The 12,185-nt window shown below is 37.8% G+C and overlaps 2 long non-coding RNA genes and 4 other non-coding genes across 6 annotated transcripts; 5 read left to right on the forward strand and 1 right to left on the reverse strand.

Moving 5' to 3' along the window:
* The first annotated feature begins 58 nt into the window (after positions 1 to 58).
* On the forward strand, positions 59 to 219 carry LOC142179029 (U1 spliceosomal RNA). The gene has a single exon (XR_012707181.1). It is a non-coding gene; the product is annotated as a U1 spliceosomal RNA (small nuclear RNA).
* LOC142179024 (uncharacterized) lies at positions 80 to 2,129 on the forward strand. The gene is made up of 2 exons (XR_012707176.1): positions 80 to 444; positions 1,841 to 2,129. It is a non-coding gene; the product is annotated as an uncharacterized LOC142179024 (long non-coding RNA).
* Positions 2,007 to 2,124, forward strand: LOC142179031 (U5 spliceosomal RNA). Its single transcript, XR_012707183.1, has one exon. It is a non-coding gene; the product is annotated as a U5 spliceosomal RNA (small nuclear RNA).
* Positions 2,130 to 3,598: 1,469 nt separating the features above from the next.
* LOC142179025 (uncharacterized) lies at positions 3,599 to 5,592 on the reverse strand. The gene is made up of 2 exons (XR_012707177.1): positions 5,371 to 5,592; positions 3,599 to 5,213 (listed from the first exon to the last, which is right to left on the reverse strand). It is a non-coding gene; the product is annotated as an uncharacterized LOC142179025 (long non-coding RNA).
* On the forward strand, positions 5,448 to 5,564 carry LOC142179027 (U5 spliceosomal RNA). Its single transcript, XR_012707179.1, has one exon. It is a non-coding gene; the product is annotated as a U5 spliceosomal RNA (small nuclear RNA).
* A 1,000-nt stretch (positions 5,593 to 6,592) lies between the features above and the next one.
* On the forward strand, positions 6,593 to 6,753 carry LOC142179026 (U1 spliceosomal RNA). Its single transcript, XR_012707178.1, has one exon. It is a non-coding gene; the product is annotated as a U1 spliceosomal RNA (small nuclear RNA).
* Positions 6,754 to 12,185: the final 5,432 nt, after the last annotated feature.

Below are 12,185 nucleotides of genomic sequence, written 5' to 3' on the forward strand. Positions count from 1 at the left end.
CAAAGAAAACTGAGGATCAGGAGGTGTATAAAACCATAGCAAGGAGTTACATTGAAACATACTTACTTGGACGGGGTCAATGGGCGATCAATAAGACTCATGGCTTAGGTTGGTGACTTCCATTGCACTTTGGAGGGGTGTCCGCCTAAGGTCGGCTCAAGTGGTTGAGCCTACGTCATAATTTGTGGCAGTGGGGGCCTGCGTTCGCGCGGCCCCTATCCAATTCTTCAACTAAACTTTTATGGCTCAAGCTATTGCTTTTATTATTTTGAATGGCCCAGAGTCCATCGGAAAACAAAGGGATCATTTTTTTCCACATTTGGCACTGCTTGTGAGTTAAACTGAACCAGTGATCGAAGAAGGAATGAGGATGGCCAAAACATTTCAAGCCTTAAAAGGTTTGGCTGAGGGAAAGGAAGAGGTGAATTCCATTCGAAAGAGAGGGTAACATTCATTATTTTACTCTCAATTCCAGCTTCAGCAAGATAAAAAAAATTGAAAATATAAATTATTTACTACTGTTAAAAGGACATAGTGTTGATTTTTGTAACATTTTAAAAGTAAGACTACTCTTTTCCATGAATAAGAGAGTATGACGTTATTGTATGTGACGTCTAATCTCACACAATTCTACTTAGGAATTATAGTAAATCAATCTGCTCTCTTTCGTGGTTATATAGGATCAATTTTCTTCTTTGTCTTGTCTAAATTGTGACTTTTTACAAAGGAAGTCAGACCTTATTTCTTGAATTATTAGAATTTAACTAGCTTCAATCTTAAAATAAAACCATTTTTGGAGACTTGTCATTAATAATATAACTCAGAAAGAGGTAATAATAAGTGGCCAAGTAATCAGATGGTGGAGTGCAGTGCCACTGCTTTCAAAATTTGCATATTTCAGGATAACATTGATAGATGCTTTGCCTAGTCTAGGAAATTAACCATTGGGTTCTCCTTGTGAGAATCTCATATTTTCTGACCAAAATTGACAAATATAAAAGCCGTTCTGTTTTATGCTTAGGCTGAGATTCCACATAGCAAAATGCCGTTCTTCAAGAATTTTGATATCAAAAGGGGACATCCTACCATTGATTGTGGCCAGGATCTTCCAACCTGGTAGAGGCAATCAGGGGGGCGGATGCAGTGTTTGAGCATCGGGTTATTCTGAACCTAGTACTTTCGATGGGGAGCATAAATTTATGTTTAAAAATTCACTAAAATTGCAACAAATAGTAGATATGAGTCCATAATTTTAAAAACATAATGGTTCAATACTGAAAACCTTAAAGATTGAACCGTAAATTTTGTATCCGCTTTTGAAGGCAATTAACTTGGTCCAAATTATACTATAGTGTTGAACCTTTATTCACTGTAAACATCATTAGCAAACCCCATCACATCATCTTTTCAAGCTTGTGGAGCAGCCTGAGATTCATCATATTTTTCCAAACCTCAAATATAAAAATGGGTAGATAAGTGAGTCCTCATCACAAGAAGCAAGTAAAATATCACCAGCTAAGTTCAAGGAGCTCAACATTGAGCAGCATGAGTTACTAAAACTTGGTGTAATATGGCGGCAAGTCCTTTCTCTCTGTCATTTTCTCATATTGACCTTTTTCAAGATAGGATTGATCCAACCTGTGCAAGTTGAAGACAAAAAGGAGGAATATCTAACAAATAATTATCCTATAACATCATACACTTTAGGCAAGTCCACTACAATTGGTTACAACTTAAATAGTTATCAAATACACTTTAGTTAGATTACAAATCATGCAGAACCGCAAAAGTTGTTTTTATTTTGAAAAACTTGTAAATTCCAACCATATAGTAATTGCAGGACTGGTGAAGAAGGAGAAGAACAAGAAGAAGAAAAGCAGAGAGAAACATACTTTGAAGCCTTAAGGGAAAAAAGAGTGATGTGCGTACCACATCGAAAAGAAAGAGTAAATCCAGACTTTGTTCCAATATAAAAAGGGAACCACTGGCAAGTGAAGAACTCACGCAGCCACGCAGTGAGCACAAAGCGAACTATTCTTTCGCCTTTTACTAAAGAATACCGTGTGCGCGCTGCACTCAGTGGCATACGCCAATTTTTGGAGGGGTTCTCTTCTTTAGAGTACCCCCTACAATTCTAGTTTAACCTGCAAATTTGATGTTTTATAGGGATATATTTAAGTAGAAGAACAAAGTGGAAGTATCTGTGGCTCTTTCTATGTTGACGAACTTCACTTGTTAAACTGAAACCTTTTCTTCTAGAAACTGAATATCCTACTGAGAACAAATGTATCATCCTCTTTTAGAGTCTTTTCCATGACAAAGTATCAGTCACTGACCTATGGTTAAGATTGATCCTTTTTGTTATGGTAATTATCAGTCCACTACAATTGGTTACACTTTAAATAGCAAAATCAGTCTATGAAATTTAGCATAAATAAGCGTATTTGTTTCTTTTTCTCCTAAGCCATTCTACAATGCACATACCCACTACAACAAATGTACTTTGGACTGGCCTACTCTTAATGCATGTGAACATCGTGTTGGAATTCTTGCGATTTATAAACATAACGGTAATTCTTTTACAAAACATAAAAAATATATGATCTTACAACTTTAACTTTTTTTAATTCAAGTAAATCCATACTCTAATATTTTAATGTAGAAATTTTATATTGAAACTAAACTATAAAAATCAAAGAAGGATTTACCAAAAGCCTCAAATTGTACGCTGATTTAGCAATACATGTTTGATGAATACAAATAAGCCTGTCATTTGACTAAATAATTATGGTGTTGGAACTTCCTCAATATTTTTTCAGATGTAGTTCTCCCAACTTTACATATTTCTTTTGTTTTACTGTAGTTCTCCCTGACTTTCTTATTTGTTTTATTGAATGATCATGTGCTTTTTATGCATTATTTTATTTATCATGGTGGAAGTCGACTTGTTTTGGAGACTTGTTATTAATAGTTTAAGTCAGAAAGAGGTAATAATAAGTGGCCAAGTATTATGTATTCAGATGGTGGAGTGCAGTTTCGTTGCTTTCAAAAATTGCATATTTCAGGATAATATCGGTTGATGCTTTGCCTAGTTCTGTTTTATAGTTAGGTTGAGATTCCACATAGTAGAATGCCGTTCTTTAAGAATTTTAATATCAATAGGGGATATCGCGTCAAATAAATGGTTTAGTTGACTGTTGAACGATGAAAACCAGCATTGATTTGAAATTTTGAACCAAGATAACTTTAGCACCCACTATTTACATCAGATAAGACACTATAACATCCATCGCGATCACATCCTACCATTTATTTACTGTACATCATTAACGTACCCAATCGCATCATCTTTTCAAGCTTGTAGAGCAACCTGAGATTCAACATATTTTTCCAAACCTCAAATATATAAATGGGGTAGACGAGTAGCAAGTGAAAGATCACCAGCTAAGTTGAAGGAGCTCAGCATTGAGCAGCATCACTAAGTTACTAAAACTTGGTGTAATATGGCGGCAAGTCCTTTCTCTCTGTCATTTTCTCATATTGACCTTTTTCAAGATAGGATTGATCCAACCTATGCAAGTTGAAGACAAAAAGGCTAACATATAATTGTCCTATAACATCATAAATTTAAGGCAAGTCCACTACAATTGGTTACACTTTAAATAGCAAAATCAGTCTATGAAATTTAGCATCTGACTAGACCATTTGTAACAAACTAATGAAGTGATGATTGTCTTGTAGCTCAGACATAAAGTTCCCCCATCATAACAAACTGAAAATGATATGACAGCAAATAGTTGATTACATGCTAACCTACGATACACATTCATTGCTGAATACATCATCCTCTGGTGGAACCTTTCTAGTTCTCATTGTCAGAGAAAAGTCTTGCATTAGCAACTAATAGAATGCAACAAGAACAGATTGTTTCTATAGGTAAATGACTTATTCTCCGCACCAATGCACCACAAATGGCCTTGTACTTCTAGGTCGCCTTTCATTCCTGCCGTTTCCCATACAAACTTGAAAAGCCCCAGAACTCTGCTTAGCTGCTTTACCTCACTCTGCAGTATATTCTGCTCATTGGATGTTAAGATCTTTCCCGTGCATAGACGGAACTTGTCCCCGCGACCAATTGCATAAAGCCCTCCACAAACTTCAACTTCAATATCCCATATGCTGCCATAAAGATAATAAAGAAGAAGTATGAACACACATCGCGACGAGTGGCCCAATGTTTTAGTTAATTTCTTGTGCACTAAACTTTCTTGGTGGCGAGTTTCCTTATATCCAATGTTTTTGTCTATCGAAACATCCCTAATCTAATAAAGTCCCTCTTTCATAACCTCAAGCTTCTTACTTCGAAGTTATTTTTGTCTATTCACTCAAGCAATTACTAAGGTCGAGAAACATTTCAAGAACATCTTCCCACTTGTTAGAAGTGGGTGACTCCGCACCTTTGGCAGGTGCGAGGCATATCCATGAAGTGGATTCAGGGTCATAAGAAGTGGCACTTTCTAAAAACTTTTGACAAGTTGTAACTATTTGCTGCGACATTTTAATTTCTTTACTCGGACATTTGCGATTTAGAAAATCTATCTCAGATTTCAGCCCATTCAATATCTCCTCGAGTGCCCCTGTCCATATCGGGTACTTTGTGACCTGTGTACATATCGATTGCCTGACAAGCTTCTTTTGTTGAAGCTTCTTTTCTTCATCATTTCTTGCATTGACGGACACCCAATAAATGTCATAGCCAGTGATTTAAAAGGAGACATCTTTTGTTCCAAGCTCTCGTCATAAACTCTCGCGCGGTCATTAATTTTGACTAGCTTACCATCAACTAAGTCCACATGCTTTAGTAAGTGGCTCATTTTTGTTAATTTTGAGAAAGCTTTTTCATACCATTCAGAATGCAGAGACTCCTCATTGACTTCTTCTGGGCAGTGACAAAACCGCATCCCTCCACTTTTGTTGGCTATCAATATCTTTCATACTACTCAATGCCATTGTAAGGCCAACTTAAAGTAAAAATAAACAATGCAATTTAATCGACCGAGACTGCTATGTTTTCTGCTTATGCCGATTGGGTCCTCCATTATACAATTAAAAACCAACCTGGATCCGAAATTCAAGATATATAGTCCAAATCTTTCTGTGCAGCATTTCGTCGATCAGCTTGTGAGCATATATCTCTTCCAATCACCGGGAAACTGACGAGAAATCAAATATAAGATTACAAATCATGCCGAATAGCATAAGTTTTCAACCATACAGTAGGTAATTGCAAGACTGCTGAAGAAGGAGAAGAACAAAAGAAAAAAAGGAGAGTGAAATATATTTTGAGGGGAAAAAGAGTGATGCACGTACCACATCGAACCTAAAGAGTAAAACCAGACTTTGTTACAACATAAAAAGGGAGGCACTGGCTATTGTAAAACTCACGCAGCCATGCAGTGAGCACAAAGCGAACTATTCTTTCGCCTTTTACTAAAGAATACCGTGTGTGCGCTGCATTCAGTGGCATACGCCTATTTTTGGAGGGGTTTTCTTCTTTGAGAACCCCCTACAATTCTAGTTTCAGTCTTGCGTGCGTATGTTTAACTTTTTTCAGTATTAAAGTAGCACACAGCCTGTTTGAATTAGCTGAAAACAACTTATTTAAATTCCAAATTAATCTTCATCTAGCTTCTTTCTGGCTTTCTTTCATTTCTTAGTTATCTGTGTTTAATTGTGTGAAAGAAAGGAAGCTATAGTTTTTACGATTAAGGAGTTGTAAATCTCAACTGTATGTGGATATAAAAATAGTTTACGGGTGCACATCCGACCTATATTGTAAGACAAAGGCGAGCGAATCATCTCTACATCCCACACAGCCTTGCGATGAGTAGAGAGCTAACTGTTCTTTTTGCCGTTCACTAAAGAATATTGCAGTTTTCCAAGGGGTTTCTTAACTGAGTGTCCCATCAATTTTAGTTTCAATCTTGTACACGAATGATAAGACAGAACATTGCGCATCTAAATGGTTGAGTGGTGGACTATGAAGACTAGTACTGACTTAAACAAACATGATAATCCGTCAATAAAAAATCAAAAGATAAATACTTAGGAATAAAAATGAAAAAACATTGTTGATGAAATTGCAGTCTCAGAACTGTACAATGCCAGTCTCACAGCCCTCTTTCCATATGCCATAACCACATATCAATGCAACTCCTATATTTAAGCATCTATTCCATCCAAGAAAAAGGACGTAGGATCTTAGCATTGAGCAGAGCGAATTCCATAAAAAATTAGTACTGTGTTTTGGAAAACATAGGATCCTTGCAATGTGGTTAGGGGATTGCACCAAATGCTATAATTCCATAAGTTTTGACATCTGGTATGAAAGATAGATTAGCTACACCAAACTGGTTAGTATACTGGCAATAGAGGACTTAAAAGAACTGAGTTTGTATCACTAGGATCTAAACACTGCTTATCCTATTCAAAGAGAAGATAGCTTAGGCACAAGATGTCCCATATCGGCTAACACAACAGAAAATCAAGAGCTGGAGGGATATAAAAGCATAGGGAGGAGCATCAAGGGAACATACTTACCTGGACGGGGTCAATGGGTGATCAATAAGACCTATGGCCTAGGTTGGTGACCTCCATTGCACTTTGGAGGGGTGCCCGCCTAAGGTCGGCCCAAGTGGTCGAGCCTACGTCATAATTTGTGGCAGCGGGGGCCTGCGTTCGCGCGGCCCCTACCCAAGTCATCAACAAAAGTGTTTCACTCAAGGCATGAATATTATGTAGTTGTTAAATCGTTGAGTTCCCCTTACAATTTTATGCCAATATTTGTAATTTTATTGTACTTGTTAAATAAATGAGAGTTTTGTGGAACTCCAATTTGTTAATTTAGATTTTGCATGACATAAGTAACTCTACGTTGTTTGCCTTTCTATATTTGGGCGTGAGGACTGAGGATGGAATAACTTAGTCTACTGTTGAAATTTATTCTAATTACTTTTAGCCTTTTCCTTCCCATTATTCTCGTCTTTGAGAGAATCTCATGTTTTTTTTGGACCAAACAGTTATGGCAGAACCCAACTCTATGTCTTGTTCATAGGTATGGTGAAATACCACTTAGACAAAATGCCTTTCACTAAAAACTATGATGTCAATAAGACACATTGCACATCAACTATTTGGTTGACTATGAAGACTAGTACACGATTTGGATAAAAATGACAAGTTTGAGAAATTATCTAGAAAATAAAAAACAGTTGGAGAGTAACTTTTATGCATCTAGAGATACAACAACATACCCAATATCTTGTGCAGGTAGAGAGGTTTATGCATATGGAGATCAAACTATAAACTCAATGACCGAAGAGGGAATGAGAATGGCCAAAAAAATTTAAGCCTTGAAAGTTTTGGATGAGGGAAATGAAGAGGTGAATCCCACTCGAAAGAGATTCACCTACGATATCTGGTGCCGTACTAACCTACGATACAAGCCCGGCATTAGCAACTAATAGAATGCAGCAAGAACATAGTGTTTCTATAGGTAAATGACTTATTCTCCGCGCCAATGCACCACAAATGGCCTTGTACTTCTAGGTCGCCTTTCATTCCTGCTGTTTCCCATACAAACTTGAAAAGCCCCAGAACTCTGCTTAGCTGCTTTACCCCACTCTGCAGTATATTCTGCTCATTGGATGTTAAGATCTTTCCCATGCATAGACGGAACTTGTCCCCACGACCAATTGCGCATAAAGTCCTCAACAAACTTCAACTTCAATATCCCATATGTTGCCATAAATATAATAAAGAAGAAGTGTGAACACACATCGTGACGAGTGACCCAATGTTTTACTCAACTTCTTGTGCACTAAACTCTCCTGGTGGCGAGTTTCCTTATATCCAATGCTTTTGTCTATCAGAACATCCCTAATCTGATAAAGCCCTTCTTTCATGGCCTCAAGCTTCTTAACCTCCGAAGTTAATTTTGTCTCTTCACTCAAGCAATTAATAAGGTCGAGAAACATTTCAAGAACATCTTCCCACTTGTGAGAAGTGGGTGACTCCGCGCCTTTGGCAGGTGCGAGGCGCATCCATGAAGTGGATTCAAGGTCATAAGAAGTGGCACTTTCTAAAAACTTTTGACAAGTTGCAACTATTTGCTGCGCCATTTTAATTTCTTTACTCGGACACCTACTATTTAGAAAATCTATCTCAGATTTCAGTCCAATCAATATCTCCCCGAGTACCCCTGTCCATATCGGGTACTTTGTGACCTGTGCACATACTAATTGCCTGACAAGCTTCTTTTGTTGAGCAGACACAATCAAGAAGTTTGACACTTTTGTGAGGGAATCAATGGTAATCGATTCCCTCTCGCTAGCTTTACTGAAATACACAGGCTAGTCGTATTATGAATCAGCTAATGCTTCCATCACATTCTTCTTCATCCTTTCTTGCATTGACGCACCCAACAAAGGTCCTAGCCAGTGATTTAAAAGTAGTCATCTTTTGTTTCAAGCTCTCATCATAAACTCTCGCGCGATCATTAACATTGACTAGCTTACCATCAACTAAGTCCACATTCTTTAGCAAGTGGCTCAATTTTGTTAATTTTGAGAAAGCTTTCTCATACCATTCAGAAGGCAAAGACTCCTCATGGAATTCTTCTGGGCCGTGATTGTATAAGGTGAAATATGATATGACATGTGGTCATCTAAAGAAAAGACACATGGAACCCAATACGGGGATGGCCGAAGACCGAACACAGCCATTCCGCTTGTCACCGGAAGGGATAACGTTCATAAAGGTGTATTAAATGCTCTGCTCCGGTAGCATTTAATAAGAAATATTCTGCAGCATTAAGAGCGACGGCCCGTTACAGAGAATTTGGCATTTATATTCACCGTTACATCTTCATCAATGACCCTCATAATTGAAATTAAAGGAGGGAACGATCCTAGGACATCCTTCCCTAGACATAGCTATAAATAGTGAGCCCAGTTATCATTGTAAAAGACACGAATTTTCTAGCTAAACTTACACTACATTCTATACAATGCTTAATACAATCTTACTTTCCCGCTTTTTAATCTCATCATTGCTGTGCCCGAAAACTTTATTCCCGGAACTGTCATCTCTGCTGTTTCATCTACATTTTAAGGCTAAGTATTGTACATTTCTTTAATTATTGCATTATTTCAGGATCAAATTAGTTCACTTTTCTAGAAATCATGTATAAATTTAACTGTACCATTTTACGGGTAAACAGTCTGGCGCCCACTGTGGGGCCTAGACAGTCGTGCAATTAAATTGATCCTTGCCTTTTTTACTAACGTGATTTGATTATTTTATCTTAGAAAAAATCATAAAAAATGGCAGATAACACTGTTAACAACACGCACAACCCTGAAATTCGAGGGGCTCAACCTCATTTCGAGGATTCAATCAGTGACACCCGCAATGAGGAGAATGACGACACGCTGGTGCATGACAGGCAGTACCCTCGATAGATTCGGGAGACAACTCCCGATGATGCTGACGAGAAGCATGTCGTGGATGCGGTGAGGGTCCTGCAAAAGCAACATGCGATCATTCTAGGTCATCTCACATGGCAGGATAAAGTTATGACGGAGCTGAAGCAGGCGCTATCGGCGGTTTCGAATAATGCAAACAGACGAGATCCAATTCCTCCCAGGGTTGCTAAAAACCAAACAACGCAGAGAGTCGACAACAACACTCCTGGGGTGAAGTTGGCTCCGAAGGGGCTGGGGGGAGCGGATCCGGTCTCAACAACGAGAACGACCCGTTCAAGAATTAAATTTTACGGTTTCTGAGTGAAGTAAACGCCCGCGTGGACCAAATCTCGGGCGCGCCACCAGTATTGAAAGGCCCGGACTCGAAGAAGTATACTCAATTCCCGTACAAGCCGAGTGCGGCACCCGAACTAATCCCGAAGCGGTTCAAAATGCCTGAAGTGCCAAAGTATGACGGGACTTCAAACCCACAAGAGCATATTACCACCTACTTAAAAGGAAATGATTTAGCTCCTCACAAAATTGAATCAGTGTTGCTAAAGAAATTTGGAGAAACTCTCATATTTTTAATTTTTATTCCATATTTTTAATTTTTATTTTACTCTACAATATCATACTATTATTTTTAAGATCAGCTAGCTCTTTTCATAAATTAAAAAATTACATCAAGTGGAAAAATAGTCCGATGAGGTGGCTCCACGATGTGACAGAATACTCAGAGATTATGCAAGGCCGAATCATTTTGAAGGAGAATCAAGTGTGAGAAGATCACCAATTGCAGCAAACAACTTTAAAATTCGCACAGGCTTGATTCAAACCATTCAACAGTCATGTCAGTTTACTGGTGATGCGAGTGAATATCCTCACACCCATCTAATTAATTTTCTTGAATTAGTTGAAACTCGCAGGTATAATGGAGTCACAACTGACGCTATCAGGTTGAGCTTTTTCCCTTTTCATTAAAAGGTGAAGCAAAAATATGGTTGCGAAGTCTGCCAAGAGGTCAATCACTACATGGGACCAAATGACTCAGAAATTTCTTAATAAATATTTTTCACCTGCAAAAATATTTAAAATGAAGCAAGAAATCAATAATTTTATGCAGACAGATTCCGAACCTGTATACCAAGCATGAGAATGATTAAAAGCAATGTTAAAAAAATTTCCACACCATGGTATCCAAGATACTGATATCTTATATATTTTTTATCATGGTCTTAAACCCTTTGCTAGAAATGTAATTGACGCAGCATCAGGAGGATCCATAATGAGCAAAACCACTACAGAAGCCATGCAATTGCTTAATAAAATTCAGAAAATATTGTTCAATGGCCCTCAGACAAAATGATTGTTAAGAAAGCAGCAAGAGTCAATCAAGTTGAGGCTTGGAATTCATTAGCACAACAAATTGCAACTCTGACACAAAATGTTGAGGCTTTTCAGGTAAATTACCCAATCATCATCTCAACATGAGAACTGTGACGTTTGTGGAGGTAATCATCCCAATCATGAGTGCCAAGCTTCAACACAAAATGAAGAACACATAAATGCTATTGGTTATAGAACCAGTTATCCATTCGGTAGTCCTATGGCACAAAAACATCCGGGATTCCAATGGAGTAACCTAAATAGTGCTGAAAATCCTCAAAGATTTTTCAATCAAAAGCAGCAGGCACAGGGACCACCTGGTTTTCAAAATCAAAATAGAGGGCAACAAGATTTTCAGCAATATCAACAACAGCCCCAAAGAGCTCATCAACAAAGCCTTGAAGACATGATGTACAAATTCATTAAAGCTACAGACGAGAAAGTTGAAAGTCAAAATTTAGCAATCAAGAATTTGAAAATTCAGATGAGCCAATTAGCAACCCTCATGTCTGGACAAATAAAAGGTGCTCTACCAAGTAACACTGAGAAAAATTCAAAGGAACATCTCCAAGCCATCTCTCTGCGGTCTGGTAAAACTCTTGATAATCCATATGCAGATAGACAAGGAAAGCCACAAGAAATGGAACAGGTAAATGAAGGTGAGAATAAAAGAGACTACGAACTTCTAAAAGAACAAAAAAATAAAGGAAAAAAAGGTACAAGAAAATGAATTGATGACGAATCCTCACTCAGTACCCCTCCCCTTTCCCCAAATGCTAAAAAGAGAAAAGATTGACAAATAGTTCTCAAACTTTCTAGAAATTTTAAAACAGCTTTACATTAACATACCTTTTACAAATGCTTTGAAGCAAATGTCGGCATATGCTAAATTTTTTAAAGATATTTTGTCAAGTAAAAGAAAATTGGAAGAAGTTTCAGTGGTTAAGCTTACAGAAAAATGTAGTGCTATACTTCAAAATAAGCTTCAACAGAAACTTGGTGATCCGCGCAGTTTTACAATTCCTTGTACTTTGGGAGGTTGTAACGACCCGGCCAGTCATTTTAAAAGTTGTAGCCCCGTTCCCCTATTTACTGCTCATTCTGTACTTTATAACTGTTATGTGACTTGCCGGGGTAGGCGATTTGGGTCCGGAGAGATTTCAGAATGAATTGAGACACTTAGTCTCAAGGTTGAAAGCTTAAGTTGAAAAGGTTGACTAGATGTTGACTTATGTGAAAATGACCTCAGAATAGAATTTTAATGATTCCAAT

This window comes from Nicotiana tabacum, unplaced genomic scaffold (assembly GCF_000715075.1).
Source record: "Nicotiana tabacum cultivar K326 unplaced genomic scaffold, ASM71507v2 Un00175, whole genome shotgun sequence".
Lineage (NCBI taxonomy): Eukaryota > Viridiplantae > Streptophyta > Magnoliopsida > Solanales > Solanaceae > Nicotiana > Nicotiana tabacum.